Source organism: Grammomys surdaster, unplaced genomic scaffold, assembly GCF_004785775.1.
Source record: "Grammomys surdaster isolate TR1022 unplaced genomic scaffold, NIH_TR_1.0 97, whole genome shotgun sequence".
NCBI classification, from domain to species: domain Eukaryota; kingdom Metazoa; phylum Chordata; class Mammalia; order Rodentia; family Muridae; genus Grammomys; species Grammomys surdaster.
In genome coordinates, this window is record NW_021604576.1 from 6,195,345 (window position 1) to 6,207,625 (window position 12,281).

At 37.6% G+C, this 12,281-nt stretch overlaps 1 protein-coding gene across 1 annotated transcript in view; it reads left to right on the forward strand.

Annotated features, from left to right (window-relative positions):
• The window catches only part of Cngb3 (cyclic nucleotide gated channel beta 3), a 172,722-nt gene that overhangs the window by 25,734 nt on the left and 134,707 nt on the right, over positions 1–12,281 (forward strand).

Genomic DNA, 12,281 nt, shown 5'->3' on the forward strand with positions numbered 1-12,281 from the left:
GGTGGGGGATGGGGTAAGGGGACAACACAGGAAATGTAAATAAATCGTCCAATAAAAAAAAAAAAAAAAAAAAAAAACACTTAGGACTGGTTGTAGCAGCATATGCCTGTAACCCCAGCATTGTTCAAATAGGTGCAGAAGGATCCACAGTTGGAGAATACCCTTTGCAACATAGCAATTTAAAGGCCAGCCTGGATTACACGAGATGCTGTTTCAGAAAATAAATGAATAAAAAATAAAACACTTTGAACAACAGATTACTAATCAATTCTCAATAAAGATCATTGATTTCTCTCACTAGCCATATGACAGACTAAATATCTGTAAAGAAAATTCTTCAGTGAGAAAATAATTTAAATCACTAGCTAAAATGTACTTTTATAGCATAGCTAAGATGATAGAAAAATGAAGGAAATGGATGCAGATTTTTAAGAATTGAGATTTGTTCTTGTGATTTTGTCCACATTTATATGGCCTGGATCTGGATTAAAACATGATATTTGTGACACATAGCATGGGGGCTAAGCTGAACAGAAAAATAAACTGGAGACTCCTCTATAAACTCGGACCCTGAAAAGCAAACCATTAAAAAGTAAACTATCCCTCAAAGCACACAGTGAAAATAGAACTTACCTTTGTTCCACTTCTAACTCAAGGGAGGGAAAGGAAGAGATCAGACAAGATGGGAGCAGACAAGATTAAAAGAGGAAAAAAGATAGGTTTGGAAAGCCAAGAATATGACAAGGAAAAAATTACTTCCCTGGGGATTGTATGCTATGAGTCAGTATTCAAACAGGCCTACAGTAAAAATTCCAGATATCTAAATCTTAAAAAAAAATTTAGTCCAGTTTAAAATACGCATTTAGAATTGTTCAATGGAAATGTGCAGACATTGTCTCTATTTTGTGGAGGGGAAAATACTTTCAAACCAGTTTTCAATATCCCAACAGATAAAAATCACAATGAATATTGTGATTGATAGTAAAAATTAATAAATGACAGCCAGAGAGCTGGCTCAACAATGAAGAGCTCTCAGTACTCTTACATGGGACTCAAAATGGGTAGATCAAAAACTGGTGTAAGTCCAGCCCCAGGAAACCCAGAGCTCTCTTCTGACTTCCTAGGCCACCGAAGTCACATGCACAAACCCACATGTGAAGACACCAACAACATTAACTTCTGCAAATATGACAATAGAAACAGACCCTGATGGTTAATGGAAATGATAAAATTATCAGACAGCATATAAAATAAGTATGTTTAAAGTCCCAAGGTGGGGTGGTAAGCAAACGGGCTCCTCCTTCTCTGAGGAGAAGGGGAGGGAGCAATGGGGGGAGGGAATTTTAAGGGTCGGCCTGCGAAGAAAGGAGGCAGAAGGGCTCTGATAGAAATATAAAATTAATTTTAAAAAATCATGTCTTTAAAAAGGAAAAAAACAATGGTACAAGCTAATGAGTGCACTTATTTTCACAAAAGAATGAAGCACAATTTCTATAATGAAAATATAGTTAGTGAACTTGTAATAGAGAAGATTACACAGTTGAAGAATCCATACAGTGGATGATGGATCTGAAACACAGAGCACAGTGAGAGGAAACATAGCATGTATATAATCAGAATTTCAGAAGACAAATGCAAGAGCAAATAGTTGCTGAAAAAAACTATGAGGCTTGGAACCTCAAATAAACGCAAATCAATGAAAATAAATTTACCTTAAATGCATTATAGTGAAACTTGAAAGTACAAAAGATAAAAATAAGAACTTTAAGCTAACCCAGAAATACATATAAACAAGTATTTGATTCTCAACAAAATCTATGGACATCAACAGAGAGGCAAATGGCGTGATTCAGATTTCATGATCCAGGCTAAAAATCTATACCTGTTGAATTGTTTTTCAAAAATAACAGGAAAGCTTGGCCAACAAAGGGAACTGTGAATGAAAACCCCTGGAAAGAACAGAGACTGACTATCACAACTGTCCAACCAATGTGATGTCTCCCCATCTTTCATCTGGATCAGATGCTAATCAGATGCTTCTGATAAATGCCCGATTGCCCAGCCTTTGACTAGCATTTCAGCCTTCTTGGGCCCCTATGACAATATCCTAATGCCAGTAGGAAAAGCAATTACAGAAAAAATATGACATCCATTAACCCACCTTACAGGCTGAGATGTTAAGTCAAAAGGCCCGCATTTTGGCAATAAGTTATGATTCTTAAGTCTCAATTGACCCCATAGCCACTGACTCTGACTTTGGGAAAAAGAAAAGATGAATCAGTGATTTGATTCACTTACAAACTAGACGGAGGAATGAGAGGACTGATTTAGCCAGACCCAGGCTGACTCCATGACAGGCTGCAAACTGACAATTTGGGAGACAAGGTATAAGTTTCTGTTTCCTAAAAATGAGAACCCGGACCCAAGAACCCGTGTTCAGCCAACCACAGCTTTTGGCAGCCATACTGAGGATGTCTTGCCACCTTGGAAAGTCCCCACAGCCCTAACTAATCACAAAGGCACCCTGGAAATAGAGTCAACCAATCAAGGAAAAGAAAAGTAAAAGTCATCCACTCCTAGCCTAACGTTTAAATTGACCCTGCAGAGTACACACCTGTGTCTCCATTCCCAAACAGGGAGACCTCTGCATGCAGAAAATTCAGCTGAATAAACGCTCTGCTTTTGCATGCTATTTGGGTCTGGGGTCCTCCTTCAGAGATTCTTGGACACTAACACTCTGAAGATATTGGAATGTTTTGGGTTCAGAGGCAAATCACTTTCTCCTGGACTAGTTCTGGCACTGTAGAACAGCCCTCCCTTGCCTACCTCTGTGTGTGAAGCTTCCTCCTATCTTATTGTACCTGCCTTTCTGATGTACCCTTTCATGTATTTTAAACTTGTCTTAATTTAAGACTTTCTTTGTTCTGTGAAACTATAAAAAATTCATAATATTTCCTCCATGTTGGAACATGGAATTTGGACTAACGTAAATCTGTGTCCCAAGGCCATGGCCATTCGAAATATCTCCATAATAAAATACATTTCTCTCAAAAATACAAATGATAAATTACTTATATTAAATCAAACAAAACTAAAGAGACTATAAACTTTTAACAGATGTACCTCAAGGGGCGGGGGGAGAAATCATCTGACAAAGAAAGACACAAAATGTAATTTCTGGGACTCAATCAGAAAATCAATTTAAAATGGTCATAAAAGGCAAAGGTCAATGGTAGAGATTATAACACAGAAATTATGAAAGTACAGAAACCAGCTGCCTTGTGATCTCAAAGAGCTCCTTACCTTTAAATATGACTTAGGGAATTTAGAGGATGATGGTGTGCCAATGCGTGTTTATCAGTTATCAGGAACATACCACTTTGCTGGAAGTTGTCAGTGATGGGGAGATTACGCATGCCTAAGGAGAGAATATAAACAAAGCATTGATACATTCAGCGCAGGCTTGCTGTGAGCATAAAACAGTCCCTCAAAATTGAAGTCAATTTTAAATGTAATAAACCGTAAATAACAGTGATTGGCATCAAAAAGTATTGAAAAATTGATTAATTTTGTTTTCTTTATTAAATCTGCGTGTTAACAAATTTTTGGTAAACACTCAAAATGGAATTTTTTTCTTCCATGTGCTAAGCTTATAAAGTTGTGTGTTATGAGGCAGTAGATGAAAGAAAGCAAATGTAGTTCTGTCAACTACAAAATGTAATTCATAATTCTACTTTCCTAGCATGAGTGATTGTAAAATACTTTTCCTTGCTTATGAATAATGGATTATATTTCAAAGTAAGTAAGTATTCAATATATTTGAAAACTTAAATTAAATAAATCAGATGCAAAGGACTGTAGAGAAGCCTTTGGTCTAATATAATATGTAATTACTTACAGTTTATATAGAACATAAGCAGAAGCTGATCATTGACTAAGTCAATGATTTATTGTAAAACCTCTTACTTAGTTTATTAAAATATGTGTTTTGCTAGCACCAGGAATATGCTATTTCTTTTTAAGGTTTTGCCCAGTGAGGTCCTGTAGACCCCTAAATATTACAGGCTATTTTCGATGGTCTTTGTTACCATTCATAACCTGATAATAAGATCTCATTGTTGAAGACACAACATGTTTCCATCATGGAACACAGACAAATTAAGCTGGTACTGAAATGGAAGCTTGATCTCCACTGGTTAGGTTTCATAGTATTAAGGTCCTATACACGCTACCAGAAGAGAATGTAATCATTAGTCCCACATAGCCATGAACCTTTCAAGCTACAAGGACTGGCTTGACAAGATATGTTTACTAATGCATTAGTGGCACAAATATTAGGAGAATACCCAACTACTTTCTTATGGGATCTAAGGCCCACATCTTGAATAAAACTCATACCTAGAATTGTTAACAAGACCAAGATTCTGTGGCAAGGTAGGCTTTAGGCCCTAGGAGAGACTCTAACACTAGTTGTCTGCTAGATGGATATAGTATTAAAACATCTTAATAAATTCATAATGAATTCTTAATAAATCTTTATGACTACACATAGACCAATGCATCTCTCAACACACATCAGAGAAGCTTCTTCTTCCAGTAGATGTCAATTAACATGAAAATTCCTAACTGGTTAATTTGCAGAAAATAATACACTGTGGAGTGCTCACCTCTACATGGGATATACAAATTATAGCCCTTTCCATTAAACTCAACTGAATCTTTAAGGACAAGAGGAAAGATTATAAGAACTAGAAGTGATAAACTTCAAGGAAACAGTGTTTTCTAGACACAACAGAAGAGTTGCACATAGAAACTCAGCAACTGCGACAGTAAGCACAAGACTGTGCAAACTCAAGCCAGAGGAATCTCAGCATGAACTGGGAGCACCAAATCCAACCAGTAGTTGAGGAGCTGTTGAATTTGATAGCTGCTAGAAGAGGGGGAGTCAGGTTTTGTTTTTTTTTTTTTAGTTCTGTGACACCCTAGTAAGTCAGCCACACTCCAGGGCAGGCCCCATTCCCAAGATAACCAAGCAATGTAAATTGAACTCGAGTTTGGTTTTGTTTTGTTTCATTTTGTTAAAGAAAGCTCAAAGTCAGGTTAGTAGAGAGATAACGGTACAGAGTGTGAGTCTGAGAGAAGTTGGGAAGTTGGAAATATAATCAAAATGACTGTATGAAATTTCCACAAAACTAATAAAAGTATTGCTTCTAGTATGTCTTAGACAAGTCAGGTTTAGTTTCACAAGCTTGTGATTTGGGGAGACAGAGGTAGAAGAGTCAGGAGTTCTATATTATCCTTGTCTTACATAGCAATGTTGAGGTCAATCTATATAAGATCCTTTTTCAAAATGAAAAGGGAAGGGTTAGGGATAGTAGAGAGATTATTCAACAATAAAGAACATTGTTGTCCTTTCAGTGGATCTAGGTTGTTTCCAACACCCATGTGGCAGCTCACAACCACCTGTGCATCCAGTTCCAGGGGACCCAACATCCTCTTCTCAGGTCTATATGTACAGGTAGTTCAGAAAAATTCACACACATTCACATACATACAGAAAAATAATAGGTAAATCCTGAAAATGTATTTTTTTAAAAGTATTTTTGCGTTTTAACCCCAAAAACATTTGTTCAATTGGTCTATAGTTGACAAGAGGCACGAATAAATCTTAAAATCTTAAAACCCATCTCAGAGGACTGCAGAATGTATCTAAGGCACACAACAGTTTCTCAAGAACTTTCAGTATCTCTCAACAAAGTTGAAAGGTTTTATGTCATATTGAATATGTTCTCTAACCAATATGCAATAAAATATGCAAATTTTACAAAACAAAATTTTTGAGAGTATCTCATATGATAAAAATACAAAATGTGCTTTAAATTATGCTGAGGTCAAACAAAATCATCCAGGATACATAGGAATGAGCCACAGAGAAACTTTGCCCATCAACTGAGAAAGTTTTGAAAAATCAGTTAATTGTATTTGGGTTTTGCTCTTCCTTTATTTTCTCTTTTCTTTTTTTTTTCTTACCACTTAAAAAAAAAACAAGTTGGTTTTTTAAGGACAAGTTGATGATAACGCTTATTAGGAAGGTTAAAAAAATACATATATAAACAGCCAGGAAAACAATGAAAAGTAAGGATAAGAAATATGGTTTACTCTAACCAGATTCGTAATTTTCTTAATGCTTTATAATTACAAAAAGTGTGGTATGGGCATATGGCTAGATAAATCAATAGAATGAATGGAGAATACAAAAATCAGTCAAATTACTAAAAATAAAAAAGTTGTTTTCTAAATTCTGAAAGAAAAAATATACTTAAGTATAAAGGAATTAGATTAGATAGAAAATACTCAAGGTAGACTTTTCTTCATGCCACACACCTGTATAAATCATAAAAACACCAAAATTTATAATGTAAAATATGGGTCAACTGTAAAAGTAATAGAGACAATGTTGAAATCCCTGTTAACTATAAGAATAATGGGAAAAACATTGAAATTCCCTGTGGCTTCGAAATATAAAGTAGCAGTCAAAATTCAAAATCAAGAAGAGAAAGACTTAGCCAATTTTACTATATAAAATCTGGAGAGTGGGGTAATAAAGTAGCATTCAGGACCAAAGTTGAACAATAGAGAATGGAGCCCCACAGAAGCCAGGAGCACAGGGAGTCTACAACAGGAAGAAAGTGATGAAGCCTAAGAAGAGGACCAAGATGATGAACCATGATGAAGAAGAGGATGGAGAGGATGACAAGCTCATTGACTGAGGACTGAGTGTTGAATTTGAAGGTTACACCACTTCAAATAATGATCATCACAGAATTAAGAAATTAGTGCCCTGGTGGACACTGCATAACAAACAGGCCTCTTAATTCAGCAAGACTATATTAGTTGGGAGATTAAGCAACAGAATATTCAGAAGGCAGTTTTGGTGATACAGAAAAAAAGGCGAGTCTGTGGCTTTACAAGCCATTGAACATGGAGAAGTGGGGCTGGTGGCTACATAGATCCATCATCCTACACAAACTGCTATTCATGGTACTAGAAGGTACTCAGAATTCTATCAAAGAATAAAGGCAAACATTAGCCTGGCTACAAACCCTTCAATCTACAGGAGTGTCCTGACTGCCAGATACACTGGCACAATAGTGCCAAAAAGCCTGTGTGACTAACCACCCAATATTTGATCATAGTCCAGGCCCACTCTATGAAGTAGAACCCATACCCAACAATACTTGGGTCAGCAAAAACCTGAAATTAGATAGGATAGATAAGGACCTAGGACAAAACCAATTACTCATGTTCCACTAAAGGAATATAATAATACAATGACCAATAACATTCTGCTGTGTTCACAGATCCATTCTTTGCTCAGCCATCATCAGAGAAACTTCCCCCTAAGGTAGATGGGAACAAGCACATAAATACACAGCCAGATAATATGCATGGAGAGACAGACTTTGGAACACTCGCCCCTAAAATGGATGTCTACAATAAATACTCCAACTCAAGGCACAGGGAACTTTGCATAAGAGGAGGTAGAAAAAGTGTAAGAGCCGGAGGGCATGTTAGACACAAAGAATTCAAGTCCTTCTAAACACAACAGGGCTGGAGCACACATATGTGAACTCATAGGGACTAAAGCAGCTTGCACAGAGCCTACATGGGTCTGTACCAGATGGGATCTGAGAGCTCAAGAAGTGAGCACACACACCCATCCGTAACTCAGATGCAACCTACAATTGATAGACACTTGCAAATAAAAAATTAGTTTTGTCCAAGGTAGTCTTATTGGGGAAACAAACACTCTTAAGGGCAGGCCCCATGGTCATCAGTAGATGACCAATACAATTCAATGGCATTTTAGGAGATTCTTTGTCTCATTAGGTTAAGTCAGGACATCTTTCTTCTACCTTAAAGATCTTTTGAGTATCTAATATGATTTCTTGTTTGAGTTTTTATGGAATTCCTGTGTATGCATGCATCTGTCTCTCCATTTATATACATTTCTTCTGCTTCTTTGGTTCTTTTTCTTGTTTGGTTGTTTTGGCACATTCCAATTTGTTTGGGATTCGCTTATCTTATTATATCATATTTTACTATTATTTCTTAGCTGTCTGTTTGGTTTCTAATGAGAGACTGAAAAGCTGTGGATCTGGCTCAGAGGGGAGGTGGGTAGGAAATGGGAGAAGTGAGGAAACCATAAACAGAATATATTGTATTTTAAAAATCTATTTTCAACAAAAGAAAAATAAGTACAATTTTTAGTGTTTTAAGATATTTGGAACTGCTAATGGCTTAGTCAACTTAATTTTTGTAATATAATCCTACCACAATTTAACTTCCTATTTTTTTACATTGTATGTGTGGTATATACATGTTCATGTGTGTAAGTGCGTGTTTGTGCCTGTGTGCATGTATGTTTGCGTTTGTGTGCATATGTGTGAATGTGTGTAAACTAGAGGTCATTTGAGGTGCCTTTTTTCTTCTATATGTTCCTTCATCAGACAGGGTCTCTCACTGAATCTGGAGCTCACAGATTCAGTTCAACTGATTGTCCAGCAGGGGAGACATGTCCACCTGCCTCCCTAAACTCGAGCAATACAGATTCCTCTTAACAAGGCCCCTTTTATTGTTCATTTGTCTTTTTTATTATATTACTTTGTTTTGCTTGAAACCGAGGCTGTCTGTGTAGCCCTGACTGTCCTGAAACTCTCCATGTAGCCTTGAACTCACAGGGACCATCTGCTTCTGCTTCCCAAGTGCTGGAATTGAAGGTGTGTATTATCATACCTGGCTAAACCCATGTTTTGTTTTGTTTTTTTAATTGATTAAATTATTTATTTACTTTACATCCAGATCACAGCTTCATCCTCCCTTTCTCCTCCCAGTCTCTCCCTCTCAGACATCCCTTCAAGTTCACCCTTCTTCCCCTTCAGAGAATAGCGGAGGCCTTCTATGACTATCAGCCAGCCTTGACAAATCAAGTTGCAGTAAGATTAGGCACATCTTATTTTGAGGCTAGACAAGGCAGCCCAGTTAGGAGAAAGGGATCCAAAGGCAGGCAGTGTAGTCAGAGATAGCCCTTGCTCCTGCTTTAGGAGTCTCACATGAAGACTCAGCTGCACGACTATTAAATATGTGCAGAGGGCCTAGGTCCATCCTATTCAGGTTCCCTGGTTGACAGGTCAGTCTCTATGAGCCCCTATGGGTCCAAGTTAGTTGATTCTGTAGATTTTTCTCGTGGTTTCCTCAACCCCACAGGCTCCTTCAACCCTACCTCTCCCTCTTCCCCAGAATTCTCCAAGCTCTACTTATTTTTTGCCTGTGGGTCTCTGCATCAGTATCCATCAGTTGCTGAGTAGAGCCTCTCTGATGACAGTTATGCTAGACTCCTGTCTGCAAATATAGCAGAATATCATTAATAGTATCACGGATAGACTCCTTCTCATGGCATGGATCTCAAGCTGTGCCAATCATTGGTTGGTCCTTTTCTCAAATTCTGCTTCATCTTTAAACACTGCACATCTTGTAGGCAGGATAAATTGTGGGTCCAAGGTTTTGTAGTTGGGTTGATATCCCAATCCTTCCACTGGAAGACTTGCCTGGTTCCAGGAAATGACCTGTTCAGACTCCATATCCACCACTGCTAGGAGTCTTAGTTAGGGTCACACTCGTATATTCCAAGGTATTTCCATTGTTCTAGTTTTCTAGCTTATCCTAGAAATACTCACCACTAAATCCAATTGTTTCTTCCATTACTCTCTCCCTCCAACCTCCCCCCTCCCTGCCAATGAATCCCCCCTGTTCCCATATCTCAATCCAGTTCCCTGCTTCCATCCATCCCCTGATGCCTAAATCTGCTTCCTATTTTCAGTGAGATTCAAATGTCCCCCCTAGGGCCCTCTTTGTTACTTAGCATCTTTCAGTTTGTAAAAACCCAGTTTTTTGATGAGTTTTCTGGGCATCTAAACTCAGGTCCTCAAGCTTATACATCAAGCACTTTACCAACTGAGCCATCTCCCCAACCTGTCTCTCGTTTTCCTTCTATTGTTTTCAAAATCAAGAGAGAAGTTTTAGGGATTTGTGAGAGAATGATGTAAACATGGTACTCATATGTGGAATTCTCAATAAATAAAATATAGAGAAACAATTCCATTACAAACATAAAGATGTTTATCTATAGGTAAATAAGATTACTTGATGTTGCTCTTGATATAAAGCATTTATAGAAAATAGAATGAAAATGCAATAAGAATTATTTATATCATTATGTCACATAATACATTTATATGTATTTTAGCAACTGTATTGCATTTTGTTCCATTTTTATTGTTGTTTCCAAAGTTTTCATTATCAATATTTGTGTTTTTAGATATTTTTATCTGGCTCTGCACAATAAGAAGCAGTTCTGTGCTGTAAACATGTCTTTTATTATTTATATGACCCAAAGAGTTTCATTAGGGCTGTTTACAAACAGAAGGGCTTTTAAAATATTTTAACTATAATAGTATATGTGTGTGACAGAGAGAGAGGAGAGAGAGAGAGGGAGAGAGAGAGATAACAGAAGGAAGAAAGAGAGATAAAGAAAGAGGGAAGAATAAGAAATAAAAGAGAAAGAAAGCTTGCACGCATGGGGGTCAGAGGACTACTTGTTGAGAGGACTACTTGTTGAACTTGATTCTCTCCTTCCACTGCGTAGCTCCCAGGGATTGAAGTCAACAGGTTTGGTAGCAAGTGTCCTTATCTGCTGAGCCATCTTGCCAGGCCCTAGAAGGTTTTTTAATCACCCTCTTTAAAGAATTCATAATAGTTTAAGCAGAAATCAATATTAAGAGCCTATAAAGCCATTTGGTTGATTTTATTTGAAGATTAATTAATTGGTAAGGGCTGGAAAAATATTGCTTAAAGTGGGCCCAAAGGAAGCTTGGGGATGTGAAAGAATAAATGGGTGGTGTACGTGCTTCTTAAAATCTACCCAAAGGAGGACTGCTGGTCTGCCTAGTACTGTCATGTGAAAGAGTCAAGTATAGAGACGGAATAGGTATGGGGATATCCTCTGTGAGAGTAGCAGCCAGGAGGCAGAATGGGCATTTCCACACAGTGAGGGGTAGTTTCTAGCAGGGCAGGTGGCAGAACTGGTATACTGATTCACAGCATTTAGATTTTCAGGAAACAGTGAACATGTCAAAGTAAGCTAGATCAGGGCTTCAGGGTAGGACATGTCAGCTAGTAACTCACTATTGTCATCTTAATAAGCAAGATAGGGACTTGAACATTTTGTCATTCAGCAGCCAAGGTACCGGGAATCCAGCACTTGCTGTTGTGAATGGATTGCCAGGATTAGCCATTCCACCTCACACCTTTAGCACTAGGCCTGGTACTTAGTACATGTAATCAAAGGCACTTACTTTGGAAATAACACATCACTTGTTTGGTTCTAGATTCTTAAAGAAAGTAATGACAACTGTAAATGAGTGTGCGTGCATGCATGCATGTCTTATAAAAATTTCATGAGTGTAGCTTTAGACTTAAATGTTGCTCTCATTTTAAATAAAGTAATTATTTGTTTTCAAGTAAGACACTTCTTTACCCACAAAATGCCTCAGCTGTTCTTTTTTTACATGAAAGGTAATGTTTGTTGAGTGTTTGTTTGGTTTTGTCATTGTTGGTTTTTGGTTTTGTTTTGTGTTGCATTGTTTTGTTTTGCTTTGCTTTGCTTTGCAGTGATCCATGATTCCATAGTACCTGGACAGTTCTCCTATATAACATGGTTAAAATATTAAATGAAGCTTAAATGCATAATAATTCTGAACCAGTAAGTGCCCAAATGGTGCTCAGACAGGAAAAGTCTACCAATTAGCTTATATGCCAACGATCAGCTTGGTGAATGGCCTAATGATTCATTTCCCTGTAACTGTGCATTTTCCAGTGTTCAGCAGTGCTCTAATATATGTGGAGCACTCACAGAACAGGGTTATTTGCACTATTTACTGTAATATAGAGACAGACAATAGAGTCATTACTCTGCTGCTCTGCAATGTAGAAGACGGCAGTAAGAAGGTGTGTAGACACAATGGGAGCCTTTGGAAGAAAAGGCCCACATGCTTCCACCACAAAATGTAATGCCTTCATGTCTGTGTATGCTGTGTAGCAGTTTCTCCCAGCTGAAACCTTCCATCCTGGAGTGAAGCTCCTTAAGACTCAGAATATTCTAAAGAGAAATTCCTTGACTCTCAAAAATAAACAGCTTGTCTCAGGAACCCCATGAAACTGAC